Here is a 13,050-nt window from a genome sequence, read left to right as displayed (position 1 = left end):
GGAGTTTTTCATATTAATGCTTCGTCTAAGACCGGGCCAGGGAAGGGCCCTGATGAGGCCTGGGTCGGGTCACCATCTGTACACCAGCCTGCTGTGCTCCAGGGAGGGCCCTCATCACATAATATGGCAGATGGCATTTCCCACAGTTACTGTGTGGCATAGGGAGATGGTTTCTAGAGAAACAGGACTCTGGAAACAATACGTACTACATGAATTAATTGTAACTGCCCTCTTATTTTTGATAACATCTGGACATGTAGCCAGGTTCACATTCAGAGTGCCTTTGGAAGAGCTTAGGATGACTTCCTGAGCAGCTTTGAATGTGCCTGCTTCACTCCAGTGCCCCTCTGTGCTCTGTGGGCTCCTCCCAGGAGGGTGTCGTGCTGCTCAGATCCCTTTGGGCCCCTGCTTGAGCTGGGATTCTTACCACAGGGCAGGGGACAGTGTCATGGGGGCGCACTGTTTGGCCATGGTGCCAGAGCCACGGGAAGGACTAATATTCATTAGCCTGTGAAGATCAGTATTTCCTGTTGCTCTTTGTGCTCAGATCCCTCTTCCTCCACCTACACTTTCTGAAGGTCATAGATATAAATACCAAGACATACAGACTCATTTTTCTTTAAGTAAATACTCATAAACGGGGCCTGGCCTTGGAAAAGCATACGCCAGTGGTAATTATTAAAGCGTTGATTGTAAGAGGTGTGCACTTGAGGTTAGTTTTCATTGATACCTACAGCGTTCCGGTGCAATAGTAACAAAGTTAAGAACCTCAGTTTCAGGCGCTCCTGGGAATGACTTTTGATTTGGCTTTGGTAAAGTGAAACAATTTGAGGGAGGTCTGGGACCTTAGGATGAGGTCCTCCAGTCTGCCTCAGTGACCTTACCTGCAGGCAGCTGTGGGTCTGCCAGGCGGACACGCTAATTAGATGGCAGCCAGGGTGGTGACTTAGTGGGTCAGGAATAGGCCGCTCTTGTTTAGACGACTTTCTCAGGGCTCTCGCCGGTGTAGTACATCAACTGACTCGGGTTTGAGCTTCACATTTTAATTTTGGCAACAAAGCTATAAAAAAAAAAAAATCACAGCAAAAGAAAGAAAGGAACCAGCATTTCCTAAGTAACCATTATAGGCTAGCCACTTTACACATGATTATTATCCTAACTGCAATCCTGACGGTGTGGGCGCTCTTCTTGCAGAAGGAGAGACTGAGGTTTGCAGAGGGCTCCAGCAGTTTGACTCAAACCTGACATCATAATCAGCAGGACAAGGATTGTATTTGCCTTATAACTTGTGTTTTGGGGTCTGTTGTTTTTCCTCTGAAAACCTCTGAGCTTTAGTTTTCTTTGCCAGCAGAACTGGGGAAGATACCACTTAGATAGTCAAACTGACAGATTAAAATGAGGTGTATATGTGTAAGGTGCTTATCTGCTACCAACCAGCTTATCCATTCTCAGCTAGTAGTTCCTGCACGGCTCCTAATTTGCACCCTTTTTCTTGTCACGTCACTTGATCTGTTTCAGAAGCAAGAATAGAGTAAGTTTGGAGAGAACATGCCATTGACTCATTTCTCCATTGTTATCAAGTAGTAAATGAAGTCTGTTAAACAAGATCCTGTTTTTAAGTAGGAAATACTTAAGTCTAAAGGCTAATAACTTTGTTATCTGGGTAGTTTTATTTCTAGAAATTTTTAAGGTTTTTGACATGGTGATGCAACATCTATGTAGCCTTGTTTTCAGCATTTCACCCGTCAGGATAGAGAGGATGATCTGGCTGGGTGTAGAGAAAGGGGGCAGGATCCCGATGTTCATCTTGGCCCCTGTCCTTTATGGTCAGCATTGGGTGGCTTTTGGTTTCCTTGGACTCTGATGAAGGAAATCACTTTGCCCTGAGGTGGTTTTATCTGTTCATTTAATGGGTTCTTCATACGTAAATGAAAATAAAGGTTTCATCTGCAGACAAGCTGATGCGGTCATGATTAAAGGGTTTAGGTCAGGACCAGCACATAGTCTATTAACACACAGTAAATTTTAGCTGGAGTGAAATTGTCAGTGTTTGCATGGAGAGCTGGAATAAGGAAGCTTGGGTAAGAGTACCCAAAATATAAATACTTTTAATGTTGGTTCACTTTAACTTAATCTTCTCCTTATTTGTAAGCTTGCCACAAATAAAATAACAACGGCTTTCCTACAGGTCACAGGCGGGCTCTGCTTGTTATGTCCCTGCACACCGAGTGGGGAGGCAGGTGGGTGTGGGGCAGGTGGCTGGGACTAGCTGGTGGTGGTAATCAGCATTAGACATCTAAAGAAACTTGAACGCCTTTTTAATTTTCAACCAGTGCCAGCATTCTTTAATGTACCAGTAGTCCTATGGGCTGCCGACTATCAGGACATTAGGTTCTCACTGTGGGAAGGATGGTGCTGTTACCTGTGGCCTTACAGGGGACAAAATGGAACAAAAGTGGAAGTGGCCTATCCATCTACTGACCTAGCACTCAACAGGGTGGAGTACAGAAAGCCCTGTCTGTCCCAGCACCACCGTCAATGGAAACGGGTTGGCGGATGGGCCAAGGCATCCTGGAGAGCCGGTTTAGAGAGTTGTAATGAATGGCGAGGTAGGTGGTAGAGTGTGTGCTCTCGCCAGTGGGTGTGTCTGTGGCTGTCTGAAAGCAGAGATTCCTAGGTTTCCAGCCCCGCTGTTAATGCTCAGTTAGCAGCAGGTATTGTCCATGGCTGGAGGAAAGTTGTGTCTTCCCTCAGCTGTTCTTAGCAAGCATCAGCATCACCTGCAGGGCTGGTGAAAACAGCCTGTTGGACCCCCCCCCCCCCCCCCCGTGGTTTCTCATTTTCAGGACTGGGGCATGAGAATTGGTGATTCTAATAAGTTCTCGGGCCAAGTTGATGTTACTGGTCTGGGGACCACACTTTGAGAACCAAAGCTGCAGCCGGAACACTGCAAGCCCAGAGAGCTGTTGAGTTAAGGTGAGGCCTTTTCCAACCCATGGCATACTTAGAAAATGGTATTGTCGTACAGAGCAATAGAGTAAACTGAAAGGGATTTGGATCCCCAGACGTGGACTGACCACAGGCTGTGAGGACCAAGGTGTTCTGTGCCTTGTGGCACACCTGTTGCCGTGTGCTGGCACAAGCTACGTGCCTATTAAAATACAGTCTGCGCCAGGATTTCTGTTACTAAAACAAGAGGGCCTAGAAGGAGATCACAGACTGAGTGTAAAGTTTCTCCACTGCACCCCCTGCCGAAGCTCGAACAACTCCTTGACTCTGAGGGAGCTGCAGAATTCATCTTGGCTGGTATATGTTAATATTTCCCTGTGGGCAGCGTGCATTTGGGTAGGGGACCTTGTGCTTGCTAAATCCTCAGTGCCGTGTGATTAACATACGTTAATCAGACTGTGCTCGAGCCTCGTCCATCCGTGATCTCTTTGTTTGTGGGATTTGTACATCTGGGAGCATCGCCTTCAGGCAACCAAGAGTGGAAAAACCTTTGAGGGTACTTTCCCGAGGCAATTTTGAGGTTCCTGTGGAGGGAGCATCTGTGAGTATAAAGTAACAGCAAACAGGAAAAACGAGTTGGACCACTTACTGTTCTGAGAACTTGTAGTGCAAGGGAAGGGGGACCTCAGGTTGTAAAGACTGGCGATAGTACTTTGAGATTACAGTGCTCTTCTCTCTGATGTCTGATGTGTTTCTCCACTTTTAATTACCAAGCAGGAAAAGCCTTTCTGTTTCCCTTTTTGAGGGTGGTGTTCCTACGCTCTGTTCTAAACAAAGGCACCTGGTGATAAAGCACGTATTCATTTTAGGTTGTATTTTGTGTTTCTTGTGTGTTTTTTTTTTTGTTTTTTTATTTTTTTGGTTTTTTTTGAGAGAGATAGAGCAAGCAGGGGGAGGGGGGACAGAGAGAAAGGGACAGAGAAAAACAATCCCAAGTAGCCTCCACACTGTCAGCACAGGGCCCGATGTGGGGCTCGAACCCATGAACTGTGAGATCATGACCTGAGCTGAAACCAGGAGTTGGATGCTTAACCAACTGAGCCACCCAGGTGCCCCAGCATGTATTGTTTTTAATTTTCAAGTCAGTTTAATCCATAGTAATTTTGTGTCGAAAGCTGCTCTAACAGTGTTAGTCTAATTGGTGAGTAAAACTTCAAATGGATTCACATCATATCCCATTAGGGTGTGGTGAGGAGTTAAGGCATTGAGAAGAATGGTTCCTTTTGTTACAGGGAATAGTCAGTACCTCGAGAACATGAGTGTGTTATGCCAGAAAGAGCTGGTTTTGGAGTTAGGTGGACGAGGGTTCCAATCCTGTCTCTACCATGTGACCATGAGCAAATTAATTTAACCTTAGAGTCTCAATTTCCTCATCTGAAAATGGAGATAACCCTATCTCACCAGGCGGTGGTGAGTAATAAACAATGTCAGGTTTCGTAGGCACATAATCGATACTTAAATGCAGAACTTTCCCTTTTGTTTTTAGAGGTAGGTGACTTTTGTCACATTGCTACCACCAGCTGGATGCAGGTCTAGCCTGATATTTTCTTGTGTTATGTGATCAAGGAATGAAGACAGGACGAAGAGAAAAGTGGGGGATGGCTGTCATTGCGCCTTTTGGGTTGTCCTAATCCCAAATGACATTAATTTGCATGGAGAGAAGTGTTTCCCTAAACTTACTTTTGAGAGAAGAAGGTTTTCTTTCTTTAAAAAAATATTATTTTGGGGGCACCTGGGTGGCTCGGTCAGTTAAGAGTCTAACTTCGGCTCAGGTCATGATCTCACAGCTCGTGGGTTCGAGCCCCATGTCAGGCTCTGTGCTGACAGCCCAGAGCCTGGAGCCTGTTTCAGATTCTATCTCCGTCTCTCTCTGCCCCTCCCCAGCTTGTGTGCTGTCTGTCTCTCTCCCCCCCCCCCAATATAAATAAACATTAAAATAAATAAAATTGTTTTTAATGTTTTATTTATTTTTGAGAGAGACAGAGTGTGAATGGGGGAGGGGCAGAGAGGGAGAGAGATAGAATCTGAAGCAGGCTCCAGGCTCTGAGCTGTCAGCACAGAGCCCGACCTGGGCCTCAAAACCATGAACATCGAGATCATGACCTGAGCTGAAGTCGGGTGCTCGAACGACTGAGCCACCCAGCTGTCCCTAGAAAGTTTTCTTTCAGAGTGACCTAAAAGTTTTTTGACCTTTTTATGCCATCTTTGACTTTAAGGATTCGGGATCAGGAGGCTGCTCAGGAGTCCGAATAGGCACAAATGAGGGTGGAGATGGCTTTGTGAGGTGAGGAAGTCACAGTGAGGAGGACAGGTGTTTGGAGCTCAGCTGTTCTGGAGCCTGGCTCTTGGTGTGCCTCTTGACACCCCATGGGGATTTAGGATGTTTTCATGAACTCTCCAAGGAGTGTTAGATGTCATTTGTTACCGAGATTTTTTTTTCACAAGTGTGTGATCAGAACTCTTCTGATAATTACATTTGGAATAAAAATTTGTCCTCATTATAATGACCTCTTGTGAAGATCTTTTGAAATTATTTGATTTCAGTGTATTTCATTTTGACATTTCACAAGCACTTTAGTTCTTTCTTGATTGGAATATGAATCTCAGTGAATCTGCCCTGTGTATCACACTAAATTAATTCACTGTATTCTGTAGATATGGTCTCTGTGAGTACTTGTCCTTTTTTGAAGTTAGTCTCAATAGTGAGTCTGAGTCATTCTTTTGGTTGGTTAGGTGTGCTTTTTCTCCTCAGCCTCTTAGCGTGTCTGTGTTTCTTTCTGGTGTCTTGTTTTTCCCTTTTTTTTAATGTTTATTTTTGAGAGCGAGAATGAGTGGGGGAGGGGCAGCGAGAGAAGGGGATAGAGGATCAGAAGGGGGGTCTGGGCTGATGGCAGAGAGCCCAGTGCGGGGCTCGAACTCAGGAACCGTGAGATCGTGACCCGAGCCGAAGTCAGATGCTTCACCGACTGAGCCACCCCAGTTGTTTTTCTCTTTTTGGAAGTCTGGGGTGGGGTGGGGTGCCACTGCCAGCACCTCGTCAAGTAGAAACCAGTTAAGGGAAGCCAGCTAGGCCCTGCTGGGTGGGTTTCTGCTGCCTGCTGTGTCCCTCCCCCTTCACTTAGGTCTCCTCCCCACCGGAGGGCCCTGGGTGGGAGTCTGCTGGATCAGCCCTCCTGCCTGGCTGTCAGCACAGAGCCCGACGCGGGACTCGAACTCACGAGCTGTGAGATCATGACCTGAGCTGAAGTCGGACACCCAACCAACTGAGCCATCCAGGCCCCCCTTTTCTTTCTTTTTTTTTTTTTTTAATTTTTAAAAAATGTTTTATTTTATTTTTGAGAGACAGAGACAGCATGAGTGGAGGAAGAGCAGAGAGAGAGGGAGACAGAGCTTTTCTTAAGTTATTGGAGGAAAATTGTTCACCGTTTGCTCTATAGCATTAAGCCTCATTTTTCTCTGGTTCTAAAGCTTTAAAAATTTGCTACAGTCATTAGAATGATTGGTTTTGTTTGCTTGTTTTAAAGAACTTTAGCTAGGGGCACCTGGGTGGCTCAGTCCATTGAGCATCTTTGGCCCAGGTCATGGTCTCACCATTTGTGAGTTCAAGCCCCACATCGGGCTTGCTGCTGTCAGTGCAGAGCCTGCTTCAGATCTTCTGTCCCTCTCTCTGCCCTTCTCCTCCCACCCCCTTAAAAATAAATAAAACATTAAAAAAAAAAAAAAGCAAGTCACATCATCAAGTTTTGTGGGTGGGCTGGGCAACCTGTCCGTAATACAGTGAAGCTCAGAAATCCATTTGCTCACCCCAGGAACACAGGCTGAAGACTCCTTGTGTAAATCACTATCACCTGGTCAGGCCCTACTGGGGCTTCCCCCCTTCTGTCCTTTGAAAGCAGCAGGTTTATACTCACTTGTCATTGGTAATATGAGGAATGCTGTATTTTAGCTTCTTTGGGAAAAATGAAGTATAAACAGGAAACAAATACCTTACTCCTTGTTTTTACAAATACATTTCACCTCAGCCTCTAGATTCTTAAGCTCCTTTTTAAAGACAAAGACTGCTGCTTATTCATCTTTGGGCCTGGCTGGGGATTTTTTTTTTTTAATCTGCAATGCATCATAAATTTGCATGCCCTTCTTCCAGCGGCCATATTAATAATTAATCTTCCCTCCATTGTTCTAACTTGAATATGTGTTCTGGCAAAACAAGCGCGCTGCCTTGGAATTTTTTTGTGCATGTGTGTAAAAAAAGGTTTAAGAAATGGGAGCCCTGTGCTGGAGGGTGAAGTTGGTCAGGCTAGTCCAGTTCTGCTGACTCTAAGAGATAAAGGTCAGCTCAGAGCAGCTGCATTTGATAAGACATTCGAATATACACAGTGTAGAAGTACAGCAGTAATAAATAAGGTAACCTTTAGGCAACAACTTTGGGCTCCTGATTTGTGCCAGGTACCGTGCTGGGCTCTGGAAACCCGAAGGGGAAGGTAGGAGGCTGCCCAGGTTGCGATGGTGGATTGTCACAGAGGCTTTCACGTGAGTGGTGTATTTAAGTCCCACATGACCATTTACTAGGTGTAGGTCTTTGGGAAAGTTCTCATAGTTTCCTCATTTCTAAAAAGGGAAAAATAGTACTTACCTGTAAGGCTGAGCCTACTAAACCATCTGTCAGTTCATTGTTTGGCACATTGTAAGCAGGCAGGCAGCGGTGGCTTTAAGAAAGCACACTGCCCCCTGGAGTTAGAGACCATGGGAGCAAGCCATCATACTGTGTGGGGGCAGTTGTTCCGCAGTGCACGAGTGCTCTGGTGGGAGGCTTGTGTGCACAGGTGTTCAGGGAGCTAGGAGGACAGGTGGGTGCCTCTCCCAGCAGAGACATGTGTACAAAGCCTCCAGGGAGTAGTGAGCCAAGACTTGAAGCCCAATTAAGGATTAGCTGGCAAAGAAAGGGGAAGGACATTCCATTCCAGGCTGTAAGAAGTTTACAAGGACACCCAGGCATCTTTTTTTTTTTTAAATAAAGTTTTGGTTTCAGCTTTGCCAGAGTCAGTAGAGCTTTGCAGTCTCCGTTCAGGTTGTAAAGGGGGAAAACCTGGAAAAGGGTTAAATGGGTTTTTAAGAAAAGGAGGTCGTTTTAAATTTTGATGAAGTGTCCAGAATAAGAATAGACCTTTGACTTGGCAACGCATGTGCCTGTGAAGCTTGGCTGATGGTGTGAAGTCCTAGGGAATTCAGTGGGAGCCAAGAGTGGTTCCCACCTGTCCCTGTCCCTGCTGTGGTGACATCTAAGCACACTCCCTTGCAACCTACCCACTGGTTTCCCCGTTGCAGATAGACTCCACTTTCAGAAGAAAATAATTCCATTCTTATCTTTAAACAATCAAGAATACCTTGTGTTCTGGGGCGCCTGGGTGGCTCATTCGGTTAAGCATCCGCATCTTGGTTTCTGCTCAGGTCATGATGTCATCGTTTCGTGAGTTCGAGCTCTGCAACAGGCTCTGCGCTGACAGCATAGAGCTTGCTTAGGATTCTCTCTCCCCCTCTCTCTCTATCCCTCTCCACTCACACTGTCTGTCTCTCTCAAAAATAAATAAACTTTAAAAAAAGAATACCTCATATACTTAAAGTGGTGCAATAATACATACCTTTCCTTGGTAGGAAAGGAGGAGGTCATGTTTTGATGCTATGCGTAATGGAAAACAAAGCATAAAGTGTGTGTGTTTCAGGGAAATACACTGCATTGATGCTGAACCTAATTGCAAGGATTTATAATAGCAAAATAATCCCATTAAAAGTCTGCTGTCACCTTCAAACACTTACAAAAATTCTTTGTTTAGATCCAGTAGCTTTAATTTCAGAATCCAGCATCTTGTGAGTTTTTACAATGCTCATCAAGGTACTGTGCTAAATATGAGACCTTGTCATCCGATTTGATTGTCAAAAGAATGTTGTGAAGAAGGTAGTTTTTCCCCCCACCCCGAGTTTCTTTTTTTCTCAAAGTATAATTAACATACAGTGTTACATTGTACAACATAATGATTCAACAATTTTGCACTTGACTCCATGCTCCTCATGATGTGAAATCACCATTTGTCACCAAGCAAGATTTTTCCAGTCTTATTAACTATACTCTCTATGCTGTGTTTTTCATCTTTGTGACTTATTTTGTAACTGGAAGTTTGTACCCCTTATTCCTCTTGAATGTACTTATCCCCCCAACCACCTCCCATCTAGCAACCGGAAGTTTGTTCTCTGTATTTAAGAGCCTGTTTTTCTGTCTTTTTTCTCTGTTTTGTTTCTTAAATTCCATATATGAGTGAAATGATAAGTTATTTCTCTTTATCTGACTTATTTCACATAGTGTAATATCAAGTCCATTCATGTTGTTGCAAATGGCCAGGTCTCGTTCTTTTTTATGGCAGAGTAATATTATTCCATTGTACATATATGTCACATCTTCTTTACCCGTTCATCTGTCAGTGGAGATTTTGGTTGCTTCCGTGTCTTGGCTATTGTAAATAATGCTGCAGTAAACGTAGAGGTGCATGTGTCTTTTCAAATTAGTGTTTTTATTTTTGTTGAGCAAATAGCCACTAGGGAACTTACTGGATCATATGGCCTTTCTGTTTTTAATTCTTTGAGGAACCTCCATACTGTTTTTCAAAGAGGATACATCAGCCATTCTTTTTTATTTTAGCCATTCTGACAGGTGTGAGGAGATACCTCATTCTGGTTTTGATTTGCATCTCCCTGATGATTTGTGATGTTGAACCTTTTTTCATGTGTCTTTTGGCCATCTGTTTGTCTTTTGGGGAAAAATGTTTAACAGGTCCTCGACCCATTTTTTTTAATCAGATTATTTGGTTTTACTTGATGTTGAGTTGTGTAAGTTCTTTATATATTTTGGATATTAATCCCTTACTGGATATCTCATTTGCAAAAATCTCCAATTCAGTAGGTTGCCTTTTTGTTTTGTTAATCGTTTCCTTTGGTGTCCAAAAGCTTTCTTTTTTGGTGTAGTCCCAGTAGTTTATTTTTGCTTTTGTTTGTCTTACCTCAGGAAATATATCTAGAAAAATGTTTTTGTGGCTGATGCCTAAGAGATGACTGCCTATGTTTTCTTCTGGGAGTTTTATGGTCTCACAATTGGGTCTTTAGGCCATTTGAGTTTATTTTAGTGTATGTTGTAAGAAAGTGGCCCAGTTTCATTCTTTGGCACGTAGCTGTCCAGTTTTCCCAGTGGCATTTGTTGAAGAGACTATGTTTTCCCCATTGTATATTTTGGCCTCCTTTGTCGTAGATTAATTGACCATAGAAGTTTGGTTTTGTTTCTGGACTCTGTTCTGTTCAATTGATCTATGTGTCTGTTTTGGTGCCAGTACCGTACTATTTTGATTACTTCAGCTTTTTAGTATATTTTGTAATCTGGAATTGTGACACCTCCAGCTTTCTTCTTTCTCAAAACTGTTTTGACTATCGGGAGTCTTTGTGTTTCCATACAAATTTTGGTATTATTCTAGTTCTGTGAACAACGCTGTTGATATTTTGATAGGGATTGCATTACATCTATAGATTGCTTTGAGTAGTATGGACATTTTAACAATATTGGTTCTTCTGATCCATGAGCATGTAACATCTTTCCATTTGTTTGTGTCATCTTCAGTTTCTTTCATCAATTTTTTTATGGTTTTTGGAGTACAGGTCTTTCACCTCTTGGGTTAAATTTATTCCTTAGGTATTTTTTATACCTGTTGGTGCAATTGTAAATGGGAATGTTTTCTTAATTTCTCTTTCTGCTACTTTATTATTAGTGCATAGAAATGCAACATGGGTGGCTGGGTAGCTCAGTTTGTTAAGCGTCTGACTCTTGGTTTCAGCTCAGGTCATGATCTCATGGTTTGTGAGTTCAAGCCCCACATTGAGTTCTGCGCTGACAGTGTGGAGCCTGCTTGGGATTTTCTCTCTCCCCCTCTGTCTCCACCCCTCCTGCTCACTTGCTTGCTCTGTCTCTCTCTCAAAATAAACTTTTTTTTTTTAAAAAAAGGAGTGTTTAAAAAAAGAAAAAGAAATGCCACAGATTTCTCTATAATGATTTTGTATCTTGCAACTTTACTGGATTCATTTATTCTAGTAGTATTTTGGTGGAGTCTTTAGGGTTTTCTATATGTACAATCATGTCACCTTCGAATAGTGAAAGTTTACTTCTTACCAATGTGAATGCCTTTTACTTCTTTTTCTTGTCTGCTGCCACTACGACTTCCAGTATTATGTTGAATAAAAGTGGTAGTTTCCCTATTTCTTGAAGAAAAGAGACAGACTTTCTAGAACTTGTCGTTGGCAGATCTAGAGTGAGCCCAAGTTAATCTCATGTCATTGTTTTCATTACCAAGCTAAACCAGTAATTTCCTCCTTATTTTTGAAAAGTTGCTCTTTTTCACATTACTAATTTTTGTGGAGTTAACTTTCAATTTTTCCCACACCTTATTTCTATTACTTTGTAACAACTAAGTGACTTACCTGGGTTTCTCAGTTATTATTTGCAGAGTAATATATAACAACTTAAAGATTGGAAATGAAATAGAAAGTGTTGGATCTACCACCTGAACTCCAACAGTCAATATTGGGAATCTAGGGGCATCTAGCTGGCTCAGTCAGACGAGCATGTGACTCTTGATCTCAGGGTTATGAGTTCAAGCCCCATGCTGGATATAGAGATTACTAAAAAAATAATAAATAAATAAACTTTGTAAAAAATGTTGTGACTCTAATTGACAATGCTTACTGATATTTAAATTTTTCTCCGACAGATCCTTTGGGAAATCTTTCGCGTTAACAGTGCATAACTCAATGTGTGTTACCTTCTAGGACAAATTCACTTACACATCAGAATGGAATAGGTAGTAAAGTAGAGAAGGAAGGCAGTGATCATGGACTCTACTGTGTAGGCTATTAACAATAGAGGCATTGAGAATGTATGTTAAAGGAAAATAAATGTCTTATTAAAGAACTGTAGCACCTGGTGCACCTGGGTGGCTCAGTTCATTAAGCATCCGACTTTGGCTGTGGAGCCCTGCATCGGGCTCTGTTCTGACAGCTCAAAGCCTGGAGCCTGCTTTGGATTGTGTGTGCGTATGTGTGTACGTGTGTGTGTGTCTGTGTCTCTCTCTCTCTCAAAAATAAAGATTAAAAAAACAAAACAAAAAAAGAACTATAGCAGAAATCATCACTTTAAGCTTCTTAATTTCTTCTGTGGTTTTAACATTACATATTTAGTGTGGATGGGTTAAGAGATCCAGTGTCTTTTGGGGCGCCTGGCTGGCTCAGTCTGTTAAGCGTCCGACTTCGGCTCAGGTCATGATCTTGCAGCCTGTGAGTTCGCGCCCCGCGTCGGGCTCTGTGCTGACAGCTCAGAGCCTGGAGCCCGTTTCAGATTCTGTGTCTCCCTCTCTCTCTGACCCTCCCCCGTTCATGCTCTGTCTCTCTCTGTCTCAAAAATAAATAAACGTTAATAAAAAAAAAAAAAAAAAGATCCAGTGTCTTTTGTCCTATATTAGTGGTTTTCCAAGTGTGGTGCCCAGACTACAGCATAAAGATTACCTTAGAACTTGTTAGAAATGAAAATTCTTGCCTAACCCAGACCTAGCCTAGAAAAAATGAGATTAGGGGCATCTGGGTGTCTCAGTCAGTTAAGCATAGCACTCTTGATTTCAGTCAGGTCCTTATCTCCTAGTTTAAGGGTTTGAGCCCTGTGCATCAGGTTCCACACTCACAATGAGGAACCTGCTTGGGATTCTGTCTTTCTGCCCCTTCCCCACTTTGTGCATGAGCATGCTCTCTGTCTCACAAAAATAAATAAATAAACTTAAAACGATGAGATTAATCTTTCTAATGTGGGGTGGAACAATTACCATGGGTAATGATTCTGCCTAATCACATCAGGATAAGAGTCAGGTCATTGTGATATTTTTTCCTTTTTTGTAATTCATTCTGGACTTGTTAAGCTAACGAATTGGCATCATTTGTGTGTTGGTAACAATACTGATTTGA

General features: G+C 42.9%; 1 protein-coding gene across 2 annotated transcripts in view; it reads left to right on the top strand.

Annotated features, from left to right (window-relative positions):
- OCLN (occludin) overlaps positions 1-13,050 on the top strand; it is a 56,439-nt gene that overhangs the window by 26,101 nt on the left and 17,288 nt on the right. The gene's annotated exons all lie outside the window — the stretch shown is intronic.

Source organism: Panthera pardus, unplaced genomic scaffold (assembly GCF_024362965.1).
Source record: "Panthera pardus isolate Hobbes unplaced genomic scaffold, ASM2436296v1 HiC_scaffold_2, whole genome shotgun sequence".
Classification (NCBI taxonomy): Eukaryota; Metazoa; Chordata; class Mammalia; order Carnivora; family Felidae; genus Panthera; species Panthera pardus.
Note: the sequence above shows the minus strand (reverse complement) of the source record. Positions and strands in the feature narration are given on the sequence as shown.